Here is a 16,456-nt window from a genome sequence, read left to right as displayed (position 1 = left end):
GGAAGGAGGAGCCTTTATAGGGTAAAATGGAAATTCCTTAAAGGTATATTACTAACAGTTTGGAAAATGATACTGACATGTGACAGTCCCACTCCCGCCTCCAAGACTTTGCACGTGCTGCTCCTGTCCTCTGGAACTCTTTACCCTGCTCCATAAGACTGTCTCCAACCTTGTATAGCTTCAGATGCTCCTTGAAAACCCTCCTATTCAGAGAGGCTTACCATATCTCCTCCATGCCTCATCTGAACCAAACTAATACACGAAGTGCCTGACTCACTACTGCAACTACAACTGATGTAACAAGCTACCCCAAACTTATGTCTCTGCACCCTAAACCTGTAGACTGTGAGCTCTCCGGAGCAGGGCCCTCTTCCTCCTGTACAAGATTTGTTTAGTTTTAAGTTTTGTATATTTATCAAAAATGTTGTCATTGGGGGGCGGAGCCTGCACTCAATGCGGCAGGACATGTCTCAATGAAGCTCTCTGAGTCTGAAACTAGTTATATGAGTTTTTTTATATCTAATCTAGATATTTCTTATTCTGAAGCAGCTATTTATTACTGTTGGCAGTTATACTCTAAGAGTGGATATTTCGACAGAGCTACAAAAAATGAGGGGGCGCCCTGGTTAGTCAATAAGTGTATCGATAATTACAAGCTATATAATGAAGACAAAAAGTCTTCCAAAGTATAATAAATCAAGAAAAATAAATAAGTACAATATAGTGAAAAAAAAATAAAAATATACAATAGTGGACAATAGTGCAATACCAATTATAAGTGACTAGAACAATCAATACATTGCTATATGCTAATAAAGAAAATGATAAATACCAATTGTTACTCCAAAAAATAATAATAATAAAAATAAAAAATTGCAATAATAACAATTACAATAATAAAATGTGATTATTACTAAACAGAAAATTAAATCAATGCCTGAAAATCAGATGTTGAAGGCAATTGATGGAGAAAGAAGCACTTATATCAATAGTATTATATAAAGTCTCTGTAGAGGAGATGGAGGCAGCTATCTGTGGAGATCCAGGCCAGGATCCAGGAACAGCAATCTAAAGAAACAAAAGAGGACAGAAGCGCCACATGGCCCAATATTGTTTGGTCCAAAACTTGTAGGTAGTAGAATAAGAGAATAACTCACATTTAATGGAGCACCTCAATCAGTGCTATAGAGGCAGTCTGGGATCTATTCGGTCACCCAGAAAACCAACTTCCCGCACAGGATATTATGTCTGTATAAACAGAAAAGGGACACAGGTGCCTATATGACCTAGTATTGTTGGTATAAATGTGACTAGACATGTAGTGATAAGAATGGTACTCACAATGTTGATAGCACCTCTTTTGATGCTATAGGAGCAGGATGGGATCAATACAGTCACCCAACAGACTTGTGGCAAGGCACTCAGGAAAAGGCAGTAGTCCAGAAGGTCCCACAGTAATCCGGATAGTAGACCCAAAAAACAAGGGTTTCCTTAGCAAAAGGGAATAATCCCAGATAAAAGGCAGCAAGTGTTCAAATACTAAAAAATGACTTTTATTAAAAAGATTAAAATCACAGGCAACGCGTTTCTCAGCCAATGGCTGTTTCATCAGGCTTCATAAAACATTTACTGAACACTTGCTATATATACCCTAAATCTAAATAAAATAATAAAGATCAGATGATAATGGGGGGATTTGCTTAATTGAAAGTGCCCTCATAGCCAATCAAATTTACTTAACATATTACAAACAAAGTTCTCGTTGGTTTAAAAAACATAACAATTAATGTTATTCATCATAAATTTCATGTCATCCAATACACAATACCATTATTTATCATTTGATCAGGGATTTCATAAACACATAATATAAAACATTATTTAAAATGCATAATATCACATTTAACATAGCCATTTGAACAACATACTTAAATGATTATACAGACCAGACAGATCATAATGTTCGTTGGGTGATGTTAATAAAATAAATGTTGCATAAAACTCTGTTAGATAATTATTCTATGTAGCTAAAATTGGCAACATCGTGGTCAGCGTCCTAAGAGTCTTAGTGCGCATGACTGGCCACGGCTTGTCAATCAGATGGAGGGCTGTCTGATAATAGGTCAATGTGCCATGTGTAGTGTTAACTGATAGGTTTGCGGTAAAGGGGGATGTGGTCATCTGAGCGTCTAAGGGCGAGGTTTCGACAGAGCTCATGCCTATGTTTGTTGAGTCAGCTACGTGACAAGATTCCTTTCAAGAGTGGAAGCCATTTTAACAAACATCTGCATCTACGTAGTGAGTTTTGATACAGAAGAAGCTCTTGTGTGGGACTTGGAGTGTAGGTCTGGGGCTGCTGCAACTTTACCCCCCCCCCCGAACTCCGGGGTTACGAGATCCTAGATCAGGATAACAAGTGCAACCTTTCTAATCAGAGCCGATACCATTTACTCTGTGGTGTAATCTACTTACTACCATGGAGAAGAAAATAGAGGAGGCACTGCTAGCACTGCTATATGAGCACTTTCAAAAAATGCACCAGCTACTGGAGAATTGTTTTATGGGGAGAGTGGACAGCAGAGAGAACTGTGGGGAGGTGATGGAACCTGCTTCTCCTACTGGGGAGGTTATAGTAATAGCGGTTGAAGTTCCGTGTAACGAAGGGATACATCTATCTTTCCCCCTGAGCCCTGCAGCAAACATTGATATGAAGAGAAAAAAGGTGATAACGGAAGGCAATGATGAAAATAAGATCTACCCGATGGAATCCCCACGACTTGTACTCACTTGCCCGCTGACAATTAGGTCTGCATTATGGGATGTGTCAGCTATGCCGCCTCCCATGTGGGATGATGTCTGTGCGGTAGTTGAGGACGGCACTCCGAACATGCGGGACATGGGCCCTGCTACTTTTGGGCTCTTCCATCTTCACTGGGAGGTTTCTCCCATCCACCCATGCTCATTCTTGGGTGGGGTGGGAGACATCACAGGTATGGAACTCTCCCCTACTTATGGAGACTGGAGTCATGGGGTTGCAGGTCGCAGGCAAGGGAGAGATCTCTAGTCCTGGAAGTATTTGTGCCTAGAACTGCATGCCCTGACCAGCGTTGTTCATGTTGAGAGACAAGGTGTGGGCTGAGATTGTTTTGAAACCCGGGACTAACACTCAAGTCTTACGACCAGTTACCCTGACCCGGGACACACAAAAGGACTGTTAATGCAATAGATTATCTAATGGACAATTACAGCATTCCTGAACTTTTCTCCCTCCGGTCCTATTTTTATTTCTCCCATAGTAATACCCAAAGCCACGTCTACTTGTCTATTTCAATAGCACTCCTGTCCACTGAGGGAACTAACTATGAGGACTATGTGGTCTGAAGCCTTAAGTTCACAGCGGAGCTTCGGTTACCATGGCTAAGAGGACTGCTACAAGCTGTTCATATTTTTTCTCAAGTTTCCCCATTTCTTTTAGCTTGCACTAAATTAATTTGTCTGTTTTTGCTCTCCCTTGGGAAGTATCATTGTATATATGTTATTGACTCCTAGCACAAGCTCATGCGTTTTGCTCACATAATTTTGTACTACATCAGGTTTGTTCAGAGCAGTTTTATGATATGCTTGTACACACTGGTCATAACACCTGCTCATCGATGCCTTGTGAATTACTATGTCTGTTTAAGGCCCTTTCACTGGTATATATCTGGATACATTATTGAGCATCTTAAGTTCTCTTATTGGTGGCCTTGGTGCCAGCGGCCGTGGTGCTGGGGCCCACTATTCCTAGTACTGAAGAATAATATTGAACAGTCATTACCAGCATTAATCTGTATATTAATTGTTATGTTACTGGGTAATCTTATGTACAATAAAGGTTAAATAACATGTATCTGCTGTACTTTATTTCCCACAGAGGCCTTTTTAGTCCTTCAAATCTCCTCCAATAGTACAATTCAATTTTCAGCTGCCCAAAACTCTTACTTATTATTTCGGTATACAATTTTTAATCTTTCAATGGAAAACACGGACCCATAGCCTATGGACTCGTATTTAAGTATTCTAAGCTGCAAGTAAGTGGGTATTAGCCTATTTAGTTTGTCTCCAATCCCCACAGTTCCTTAGTTTCCTTTCTTCTTATCATTAATACTATAAATTCACAGAGTCCTTTCCTAGAGGGTCCAAAAGTTGCCCTATATCATCAAATACCCACCTCCGTTATTTAACATAATAAGTTTAAAGTCCAAGAGTGACTTAGTGTGCCAAAGGAGGTGTAAGAACCAAATATATTCAATTTGAGGTTTGAATTTTCCTGGGTCACTAATAATTATTCCATTTAGATGTATATGTCTCAGATACTGTTTTTTTATTTAAATACTGTCTTATTAGTGCTCTAGAGATCTGCTTTGTTTTAGCTTTCTGTATGTTACACAGATGTTCATGTCTCTAATATGTCTGTTTTTATAATCAGTTTGTCAACAGCGATATGTAAGATTTGTGTGATATGGTCATCTATGTATCATGACCCTGCATATTATTTCATTGTAATGTTTATTGAAACCTCAATAAAAACTTATAAAAAAAAAATGTTGTCATTGTATACCCCTATCATTGTACCCAGCGCTACGAAATTTAGCAGGCTATACAAATAAATGATAATAATAATCTATAAATAAGATACTACATCTCTCAAACAATAATAAAAATGTCTGGAATGGTGAAGGTTTATGCTTAGGATGCACTGTACATTTTTGAGAGATTTAAATTTTCTTTAAATTAAATTACAGAAAACTGGAGCCAAACAAATCAAGTTATACTGTTTTATTGTTTTTCAATTACACATTTATAAATGTTTGTATAATGCAAACTCAGATTGTTTCAGGTCCCTTTAATTAAAAGTATAGTAAACACCAAAACATGTATTGTTTAAAAAGATAGATAATGTCTTTATTTACCATTCCCAACACTGTTATAGAAATACACTTTTTTTCTCTGTGATTACCTTGTATCTAAGCTTCTGCAGACTGCCCCTTTATTTCAGATCTTTTGACAGACTTGAATTTCAGGCAATTAGTGCTGACTCTTAAATAACTCCATGTGCATGAGCACAATCGATTACATTCCGAGTTTTGCGGTACAGCTATACCACTGAAAAAATTGGCCATTGGGCATGGAATGGCCAGGAACGCATATTATGCCAGTATTACAGGTTGTGCGGTCTGACTAAAATGCTTGCGTTACAGCCTATACCGACACGATCCATGCCGCCATCTGAGAGCAGTAGTTATGAATTTTGTGTAACAAAAATGTTTCACAAAACTCCTAACTTAACTCTTACAAAGTACACTAACACCCCAAAAACTACCTATTAACTCCTAAATTGCCACCCTCCGACATCGCAAACACTATTTAAAACTTATTAACCCCTAATCTGCCGCCCACCCACATCACGACTATTAAATATATTTATTAACCCCTAATCGGCTGCCCACCCACATCGCCAACACTGTTTAAATATATTAACCCCTAAACCGCTGCTCCCCGACATTGCTTCCACTAAATAAACCTTATAACCCCTAAACCTCCGGGCTCCCACATCGCCGCCACTAAATAAAGCTATTAAAATAAAAAGCACTAAGATCACAAAAAATAGTAAATGAAATGATAAAAAATAAAAACAATTACACCTAATCTAATAGCCCTATAAAAAGCCCCCCAAAATAAAAACACCCCCTAACCTACAATAAAATACCAATAGCCCTTAAAAGGGCCATTTGTAGGGCATTGCCCTAAGTTAAACAGCTTTTTTACCTGTAAAAAATACAATGTCACCCCAACAGTAAAACCCACCATCCAACCAACCCCCCAAAATAAAAAAAACTAAGTCTAAAAAAAACTAAGCTACCCATTGCCCCTAAAGTGGCATTTGTATGGGCATTGACCTTAAAAGGGCATTCAGCTCTTTTACTCCCTTAAAAGGGCATTCAGCTCTTTTACTCCCTTAAAAGGGCATTCAGCTCTTTTACAATTACCCAAAGAGCTAATCTAAAAAAAAAAAAAAACACCCCAATTTTTTTTTAAAAAAAACGAACACTAACCCCAGAATATCTATTCATAGTTCCTGAAGTCCGGTCATCCATCTCCATCCAGGCTGCAAGAAGTCTTTATCCAGATGGGGAGAAGTCTTCATCCAGGTGGCAACACCTTCATCCATTGTGGGGACGTCTTCTTTCTACATTCCGGCAGCGCAAAGCAGAGCTATCCTGGACGACAATGACATCCTGTGTGGAGCGTCCTCTTCATATGGGCACCGGCCTACACTGAAGTTGAATGCAAGGTAACCATTTCAAAATGGCGTATGTTGCATTGCTATTGTCTGATTTGAACAACCAATAGGATTTCAGTAGCTCTCATCCTATTGGCTGTTTTGAACAGCTAATATGATTTTAGAAGCTCTCATCCTATTGGCTGATTTGAATTTAAAGAATCAAATCAGCCAATAGGAATGCATTTTGAAATGGTTACCTTGCATTCAACTTCAATGTACGGCGGTGACCGTATGAATAGAACGCTCTGTACATGATGTCATCGTCGTATAGGAAAGCTCTGAGCCACCGGGATGAAGATAGAATATGCCCCCGCAATAGATGAAGGTGTCGCTGCCTGGATGAAGACTTCTCGCCACCTGGATGGAGATGGATGTCTGGACTTCAGGAACCGTGAGTAAGGGCAATGGGTAGCTTAGTTTTTTTAGATTTACTTTTATTTTTATTTTGGGGGTTTGGTTGGGTGGTGGGTTTTACTGTTGGGGGACTTTGTATTTTTTTACAGGTAAAAGAGCTGTTTAACTTAGGGCAATGCCCTACAAAAGGCCCTTTTAAGGGGGCTTTATTATTTTTATAGGGCTATTAGATTAGGTGTAAAAAAAATGATGTTTGATAATTTTGTTTATTATTTTTTGTAATCTTACGCCTAGATTTAGAGTTTGGCATTAGCCGTCAAAACCAGCATTAGAGGCTCTTAATGCTGGTTTTGGGCTACCGCTGGTATTTAGAGTCAGTCAGGAAAGGGTCTAACGCTCACTTTGCAGCCGCGACTTTTCCATACCGCAGATCCCCCTACGCCATTTGCGTATCCTATCTTTTCAATGGGATCTTTCTAACGCCGGTATTTAGAGTCTTGGCTGAAGTGAGCGTTAGAAATCTAACGACAAGACTCCAGCCCCAGAAAAAAGCCAGGAGTTAAGAGCTTTCTGGGCTAACGCCGGTTCATAAAGCTCTTAACTACTGTGCTCTAAAGTACACTAACACCCATAAACTACCTATGTACCCCTAAACCGAGGTCCCCCCACATCGCCGCCACTCTATTACATTTTTTTAACCCCTAATCTGCCGACCGCACACTGCCGCCACCTACATTATCCCTATGTACCCCTAATCTGCTGCCCCTAACACCGCTGACCCCTACATAATATTTATTAACCCCTAATCTGCCACCCCAACATCGCCGCTACCTTACCTACAATTATTAACCCCTAATCTGCCGACCGCACACCGCCACCACCTACATTATCTCTATGTACCCCTAATCTGCTGCCCCTAACACCGCCGACCCCTATATTATATTTATTAACCCCTAATCTGCCGCCCCCAACGTCGCCTCCACCTACCTACAATTATTAGCCCCTAATCTGCCGACCGGACCTCACCGCTACTCTAATAAATGTATTAACCCCTAAAGCTAAATTTAACCCTAACCATAACACCCACTAAGTTAAATATAATTTAAATCTAATGAAATAAAATAAATCTTATTAAATAAATTATTCCTATTTAAAGCTAAATACTTACCTGTAAAATAAATTCTAATATAGCTACAATATAAATTATAATTATATTGTAGCTATTTTAGGATTAATATTTATTTTAAAGGCAACTTTGTATTTATTTTAACCAGGTTCAATAGCTATTAAATAGTTCATAACTATTTAATAGTTACCTAGTTAAAATAATTACAAAATTACCTGTAAAATAAATCCTAACCTAAGTTACAATTAAACCTAACACTACACTATCAATAAATTAATTAAATACAATACCTACAAATAAATACAATTAAATAAACTAACTAAAGTACAAAAAATAAAAAAGAACTAAGTTACAAAAAATAAAAAAGAACTAAGTTACAAAAAATAAAAAATATTTACAAACATTAGAAAAATATTACAACAATTTTAAGCTGATTACACCTACTCTAAGCCCCATAATAAAATTACAAAGCCCCCCAAAATAGAAAAAATGCCCTACCCTATTCTAAAATAAAAATAGAAAAGCTCTTTTACCTTACCAGCCCTTAAAAGGGCCTTTTGAGGGGCATGCCCCAAAGAATTCAGCTCTTTTGCCTGGAAAAAAAAACATACAATACCCCCCCGCCAACATTACAACCCACCACCCACATACCCCTAATCTAACCCAAACCCCCCTTAAATAAACCTAACACTAAGCTCCTGAAGATCTTCCTACCTTATCTTCACCACACCGGGTATCACTGATCCGTCCAGGCTCCGATGTCTTGATCCAAGCCCAAGCGGGGGCTGAAGATGTCCATCCTCCGGCTGAAGTCTTGATCCAAGCGGCAGCTGAAGAAGTCCATCATCGGGCAGAAGTCTTCATCCTATCCGGGCAGAAGAGGACATCCGGACCGGCAAACATCTTCATCCAAGCGGCATTTTCTATCTTCTTCCATCCGACGACGAGCGGCTCCATCTTCAAGACCTCCGGCGCGGATCCATCCTCTTCTTCCGATGACTAGATGACGAATGAAGGTTCCTTTAAGGGACGTCATCCAAGATGGCGTCCCTCAAATTCCGATTGGCTGATAGGATTCTATCAGCCAATCGGAATTAAGGTAGGAAAATTCTGATTGGCTGATGGATTCAGCCAATCAGATTCAAGTTCAATCCGATTGGCTGATTGTATCAGCCAATCAGATTGAGCTCACATTCTATTGGCTGATCGGAACAGCCAATAGAATGCAAGCTCAATCTGATTGGCTGATTCCATCAGCCAATCAGAATTTTCCTACCTTAATTACGATTGGCTGATAGAATCTTATCAGCCAATCGGAATTCGAGGGACGCCTTCTTGGATGACATCCCTTCATTCTGTTTTAGGACGTCGGAAGAAGAGAATGGATCCGCGCTGGAGGTCTTGAAGATGGAGACGCTCGTCATCAGATGAAAGAACATAGAAGATGCCGCTTGGATGAAGATGTCTACCGGTCCGGATCTCCTCTTCTGCTCGGATAGGATGAAGACTTCTGCCCGAAGATGGACTTCTTCAGCAGCCGCTTGGATCAAGACTTCAGCCGGAGGATGGACGTCTTCAGCCCCAGCTTAGGCTTGGGTCAAAACATCGGAGCCTGGACCGATCGGTGATACCCGGTGTGGTGAAGATAAGGTAGGAAGATCTTCAGGGGCTTAGTGTTAGGTTTATTTAAGGGGGGTTTGGGTTAGATTAGGGGTATGTGGGTGGTGGGTTGTAATGTTGGGGGGGGTATTGTATGGTTTTTTTTTCCAGGCAAAAGAGCTGAATTCTTTGGGGCATGCCCCGCAAAAGGCCCTTTTAAGGGCTGGTAAGGTAAAAGAGCTTTTCTATTTTAATTTTAGAATAGGGTAGGGCATTTTTTTATTTTGGGGGCTTTGTTATTTTATTAGGGGGCTTAGAGTAGGTGTAATTAGTTTAAAATTGTAATATTTTTCTAATGTTTATAAATATTTTTTTATTTTTTGTAACTTTGTTCTTTTTTATTTTTTGTACTTTATTTAGTTTATTTAATTGTATTTATTTGTAGGTATTGTATTTAATTAATTTATTTATAGTGTAGTGTTAGGTTTAATTGTAGATAATTGTAGGTATTTTATTTAATTAATTTATTGATAGTGTAGTGTTAGGTTTAATTGTAAAAAAAGGTAATTTTTTTAATTATTTTAACTAGGCAGCTATTAAATAGTTATGAACTATTTAATAGCTATTATACCTGGTTAAAATAAATATAAAGTTGCCTGTAAAATAAATATTAATCCTAAAATAGCTACAATATAATTATAATTTATATTGTAGCTATATTAGGATTTATTTTACAGGTAAGTATTTAGCTTTAAATAGGAATAATTTATTTAATAAGAGTTAATTTATTTCGTTAGAATACAATTATATTTAACTTAGGGGGGTGTTAGGGTTAGGGTTAGACTTAGCTTTAGGGGTTAATACATTTATTAGAGAAGCGGTGAGGTCCGATCGGCAGATTAGGGGTTAACAATTGTTTATTATATTTATTAACCCCTAATCTGCCGCCCCCAACGTCGCCTCCACCTACCTACAATTATTAACCCCTAATCTGCCGACCGGACCTCACCGCTACTCTAATAAATGTATTAACCCCTAAAGCTAAATTTAACCCTAACCATAACACCCACTAAGTTAAATATAATTTAAATCTAATGAAATAAAATAAATCTTATTAAATAAATTATTCCTATTTAAAGCTAAATACTTACCTGTAAAATAAATTCTAATATAGCTACAATATAAATTATAATTATATTGTAGCTATTTTAGGATTAATATTTATTTTAAAGGCAACTTTGTATTTATTTTAACCAGGTTCAATAGCTAATAAATAGTTCATAACTATTTAATAGTTACCTAGTTAAAATAATTACAAAATTACCTGTAAAATAAATCCTAACCTAAGTTACAATTAAACCTAACACTAGACTATCAATAAATTAATTAAATACAATACCTACAAATAAATACAATTAAATAAACTAACTAAAGTACAAAAAATAAAAAATAACTAAGTTACAAAAAATAAAAAAATATTTACAAACATTAGAAAAATATTACAACAATTTTAAGCTAATTACACCTACTCTAAGCCCCCTAAAAAAATTACAAAGCCCCCCAAAATAAAAAAATGCCCTACCCTATTCTAAAATAAAAATAGAAAAGCTCTTTTACCTTACCAGCCCTTAAAAGGGCCATTTGCCGGGCATGCCCCAAAGAATTCAGCTCTTTTGCCTGGAAAAAAAAAACATACAATACCCCCCCCAACATTACAACCCACCACCCACATACCCCTAATCTAACCCAAACCCCCCTTAAATAAACCTAACACTAAGCTCCTGAAGATCTTCCCTACCTTATCTTCAACACCCGGGTATCACCGATCCGTCCAGGCTCCTATGTCTTGATCCAAGCCCAAGCGGGGGCTGAAGACGTCCATCCTCCGGCTGAAGTCTTGATCCAAGCGGCGGCTGAAGAAGTCCATCATCGGGCAGAAGTTTTCATCCTATCCGGGCAGAAGAGGACATCCGGACCGGCAAACATCTTCATCCAAGCGGCATCTTCTATCTTCTTCCATCCAACGACGAGCGGCTCCATCTTCAAGACCTCCGGCGCGGATCCATCCTCTTCTTCCGACAACTAGATGACGAATGAAGGTTCCTTTAAGGGACGTCATCCAAGATGGCGTCCCTCGAATTCAGATTAGCGGATAGGATTCTATCAGCCAATCGGAATTAAGGTAGGAAAATTCTGATTGGCTGATGGAATCAGCCAATCAGATTCAAGTTCAATCCGATTGGCTGATTGGATCAGCCATTCAGATTGAGCTCACATTCTATTGGCTGATCGGAACAGCCAAAAGAATGCGAGCTCAGTCTGATTGGCTGATTGGATCAGCCAATCGGATTGAACTTGAATCTGATTGGCTGATTCCATCAGCCAATCAGAATTTTCCTACCTTAATTCCGATTGGCTGATAGAATCCTATCAGCCAATCAGAATTCGAGGGACGCCATCTTGGATGATGTCCCTTAAAGGAACCTTCATTCTGTTTTAGGACGTCGGAAGAAGAGGATGGATCCGCGCCGGAGGTCTTGAAGATGGAGCCGCTCGTCATCGGATGGAAGAACATAGAAGATGCCGCTTGGATGAAGATGTCTACTGGTCCGGATATCCTCTTCTGCCCGGATAGGATGAAGACTTCTGCCCGAAGATGGACTTCTTCAGCCGCCGCTTGGATCAAGACTTCAGCCGGAGGATGGACATCTTCAGCCCCCGCTTGGGCTTGGATCAAGACATCGGAGCCTGGACCGATCGGTGATACCCGGTGTGGTGAAGATAAGGTAGGAAGATCTTCAGGGGCTTAGTGTTAGGTTTATTTAAGGGGGGTTTGGGTTAGATTAGGGGTATGTGGGTGGTGGGTTGTAATGTTGGGGGGGTATTGTATGTTTTTTTTTCCAGGCAAAAGAGCTGAATTCTTTGGGACATGCCCCGCAAAAGGCCCTTTTAAGGGATGGTAAGGTAAAAGAGCTTTTCTATTTTAATTTTAGAAAAGGGTAGGGCATTTTTTTATTTTGGGGGGCTTTGTTATTTTATTAGGGGGCTTAGAGTAGGTGTAATTAGTTTAGTATTTTTCTAATGTTTTCAAAAAAATATATATTTTTTGTAACTTAGTTTAGTTTATTTAATTGTATTTATTTGTAGGTATTGTATTTAATTAATTTATTGATAGTGTAGTGTTAGGTTTAATTGTAGATAATTGTAGGTATTTTATTTAAGTAATTTATTGATAGTGTAGTGTTAGGTTTAATTGTAACTTAGGTTAGGATTTATTTTACAGGTAATTTTGTAATTATTTTAACTAGGTAGCTATTAAATAGTTATGAACTATTTAATAGCTATTGTACCTGGTTAAAATAAATACAAAGTTGCCTATAAAATAAATATTAATCCTAAAATAGCTACAATATAATTATAATTTATATTGTAGCTATATTAGGATTTATTTTACAGGTAAGTATTTAGCTTTAAATAGGAATAATTTATTTAATAAGAGTTAATTTATTTCGTTAGAATAAAATTATATTTAACTTAGGGGGGTGTTAGGGTTAGGGTTAGACTTAGCTTTAGGGGTTAATACATTTATTAGAGTAGCGGTGTGGTCCGGTCGGCAGATTAGGGGTTAATAATTGAAGTTAGGTGTCGGTGATGTTAGGGAGGGCAGATTAGGGGTTAATACTATTTATTATAGGGTTATTGAGGTGGGAGTGAGGCGGATTAGGGGTTAATAACTTTAATATAGTAGCGGCGAGTTCCGGTCAGCAGATTAGGGGTTAATAAGTGTAGGTAGGTGTCGGCGACGTTGAGGGGGGCAGATTAGTGGTTAATAAATATAATATAGGGGTCGGCGTTGTTAGGGGCAGCAGATTAGGGGTACATAGGGATAACGTAGGTGGCGGCGGTGTACGGAGCGGCAGATTAGGGGTTAATAATAATATGCAGGGGTCAGCGATAGCGGGGGCGGCAGATTAGGGGTTAATAAGTGTAAGGCTAGAGGTGTTTAGACTCGGGGTACATGTTAGGGTTTTAGGTGCAGACTTAGGAAGTGTTTCCCCATAGGAAACAATGGGGCTGCGTTAGGAGCTGAACGCTGCTTTTTTGCAGGTGTTAGGTTTTTTTTCAGCTCAAACTGCCCCATTGTTTCCTATGGGGTAATCGTGCATGAGCACGTTTTTTAAGCTGGCCGCGTCCGTAAGCACCGCTGGTATTTAGAGTTGCAGTGGCGGTAAATTATGCCTCTACGCTCCCTTTTTGGAGCCTAACGCAGCCCTTCTGTGAACTCTAAATACCAGCGGTATTTAAAAGGTGCAGGGAAAAAAAAGCCAGCGTTAGCTACGTGGGTCGTTACCGACAAAACTCTAAATCTAGCCGATAGTGTTTTTAATTTTTTTAATTTAGTGTTTATTATTTTTTTAGTGTTATTTTTTTTAAAAAAAAGTAATTTAGATTTTTTAATTGGTAGTTTTTTTTATTTTATTATAATAGAAATGTTAGGTTAATTTATAGTTTAAACTTTTTTTTTTTTTATTTCACAGGTAAGTTTTTATTTATTTTAAGATAGTTATATTTTAATTTTAATTTAAAGTTAGGGGGTGTTAGGTTTAGGGGTTAATAGTTTAATTTTGCATTTTGCGATGTGGGGGCGGCGGTTTAGGGGTTATTAGGTTTATTTAGATGTCGGCGATGTTGGGGAGCGGCAGATTAAGGGTGTTTAGACTAGGGGTTTATGTTAGGGTGTTAGATTTAAACTTAACTTTTTTTGTTATGGTACGTTAAGCTCCATACTGCACAAAAGCCAATGGCTGATTTGATGTGCTTGTGCACGCTTTCCCCATAGACAGCAATGGGGTTGCGTTACAGCGATCTCGATTCCACATTTCAAATGTTAGTTTTTTTTTCTAACACTCTCTCCCCATTGATGTCTATGGGGGAAAGTGTGCATGAGCACATCAAATCAGCCATTGGCTTTTGCCGTTATTTTCGCACCCTGTTCAGCGCAAAACTCATAATCTAGGTGATTGTTATTTATATGAAACATATGAACTAACCCCCTCTAGCTGTGAAAACTGTCAAATGCATGCACATAAGAGGTTACATTCAAGGGCTTTGAAATTAGCATATGAGCCTACCTAGGTTTAGCCTTCAACTAAGAATACCAAGAGAGCAAAGCAAATTTGATGATAAAAGTAAATTAGAAAGTTGTTTAAAATTACATGCCCTATCTGAATCATGAATGTTTAATTTGGACTTTACTTTCACTTTAATTAAAACAGCTTCAATTATTATAGATGGGAACCACACATAAATGGAAGTCAACATGTTTGCAACCCAACTGTCATGGACCAGAATGAGGTAAATTGTAATCCAATTGATCAATAATCTATTTCTTAACAGGTTAAACTGAAAACAGGCTTGTGTTCAATTATATATATTTTTTGGTTTGATAAAAATCACTCTGTATCTTGTTTTAATTTTCAGCTGATAATATAATTATGGTAGAAAAGAATCCTAAAAAGTGATAAAATATACTTTTACACTGTATTACAGTATTGCACCATATTTTGATAATTACGTTTTTCTCAAGCTTATTTTTTTATTTTTTTTATGTAATGTTTTCATCTGAGTGTTTTTTCCCGCTTTGAGTTTGCCTTTTCCAGAAAGTACCATGTAGCTTGTGATATATTGAATTATGAGGAACTTTTTCAGAAAGATGAAAAATGTAGCAATATGGCTAACTCTTCTTTCTTAAACTGAAATTCTTTTGTCAGTCCAAGTTTATTGCTGTCATGAATTCTCTTGCAATAAGACAACAGGATGGGACACAAAGTGACATAAATGCAGGCGCACTTAGTGATTCCTGCAATGGCATATTTTGGAAGACATAACACATTCAATCAAAGCTACAGAAACCTATGAAGCATTAATAATAACAACTTTACTTCTCCACTAAGTGAAGAGTTATTATCAGTGTTCCTAAGTGATAAGAAAGACTGAAGCATAAGAACCTAAAGTTTCTTATAGATATGAGTTGGTATAAATTAATTATGAAAAGCACAAACTAGTATTATTATCAAAAACAGACAATTATGTTTCATTCATTTGATATTATTATTATGAAGATAGTGATTGTCAAAGCCATCGCTGTCTACGTATAATTTCTACCCAGGTTTAATCAAAATGTTTTCAAATATGTAAATGGTGCTATTGCTATTGAATTGTAGTCAACCAGGCAGTGGTGTATTTATGTTTTGTACTGCCCTAGGCACTTAAAATGCTGCTGCCCCCTCCCCCCCCACTAGATTTTGCCTGTTTTTCGGCCACAATATTTTGGTCAGGGTATTGTAAATATATATATATATATATATATATATATATATATATATATACTGTGTGTATAATTGTGTATATATATATATATATGTATATATATGTATGTGTATATATATATATATATATATATATATACAGTATATATAATTATACGTGTGTGAGTGTTTATATATATAATATATATGCGCAAAACAATAGTTAGAATACATTATATTTTTGTGTTATTTTAGCTCTTCTTCATATTGCTTTTCTAGACGACATTACTTGCTACTGTTTTACGAGATGTTCTGTTACTTACAGGTCATTGTCTTCCAGTCATCTTGGAGCTAGGTATAGGTGCACTATCGGTTTCCCTATGTTTGACTGTGGAGTCAGCAGACGGCCGTATTTGTTCCCAATCTATTACACCTGTCATCTTGTGCTACTGTCAACAGAACGTGTGACAGCTCTGATTCAAGAGGCAAGACAAGAAGATACTGCACCAGCTTTGACTCGGAGAGGCGCCCAGCGCGCTGTAATTGGCTACAGGAAGGTCTGGGATAATGCTGCTGCATTGTGATTGGTCGTTGTGCTCTAGAGGGCGGGATCCAGTAAATTCCTAACCACCGGTTGGTTTGAGGAGAAGCATTAGAAAATTTATGTTAAGGTATTTAAAATAGCTTAAGATACCTTAACGTAAATAAAAAATTAAAAAAGATGCAATCAATAGAATATAATCA

At 37.7% G+C, this 16,456-nt stretch overlaps 1 long non-coding RNA gene across 1 annotated transcript in view; it reads left to right on the top strand.

Annotated features, from left to right (window-relative positions):
* Positions 1–16,073, top strand: part of LOC128635831 (uncharacterized) — a 134,579-nt gene extending 118,506 nt beyond the window's left edge. The window contains exons 2-3 of the long non-coding RNA XR_008398596.1: positions 14,696–14,759; positions 16,038–16,073. This is a non-coding gene — a long non-coding RNA (uncharacterized LOC128635831). The remainder of the gene's footprint in view (positions 1–14,695; positions 14,760–16,037) is intronic.
* The last annotated feature ends 383 nt before the right edge of the window (positions 16,074–16,456 follow it).

This window comes from Bombina bombina, chromosome 7 (genome assembly GCF_027579735.1).
Source record: "Bombina bombina isolate aBomBom1 chromosome 7, aBomBom1.pri, whole genome shotgun sequence".
NCBI lineage: Eukaryota > Metazoa > Chordata > Amphibia > Anura > Bombinatoridae > Bombina > Bombina bombina.
Note: the sequence above shows the minus strand (reverse complement) of the source record. Positions and strands in the feature narration are given on the sequence as shown.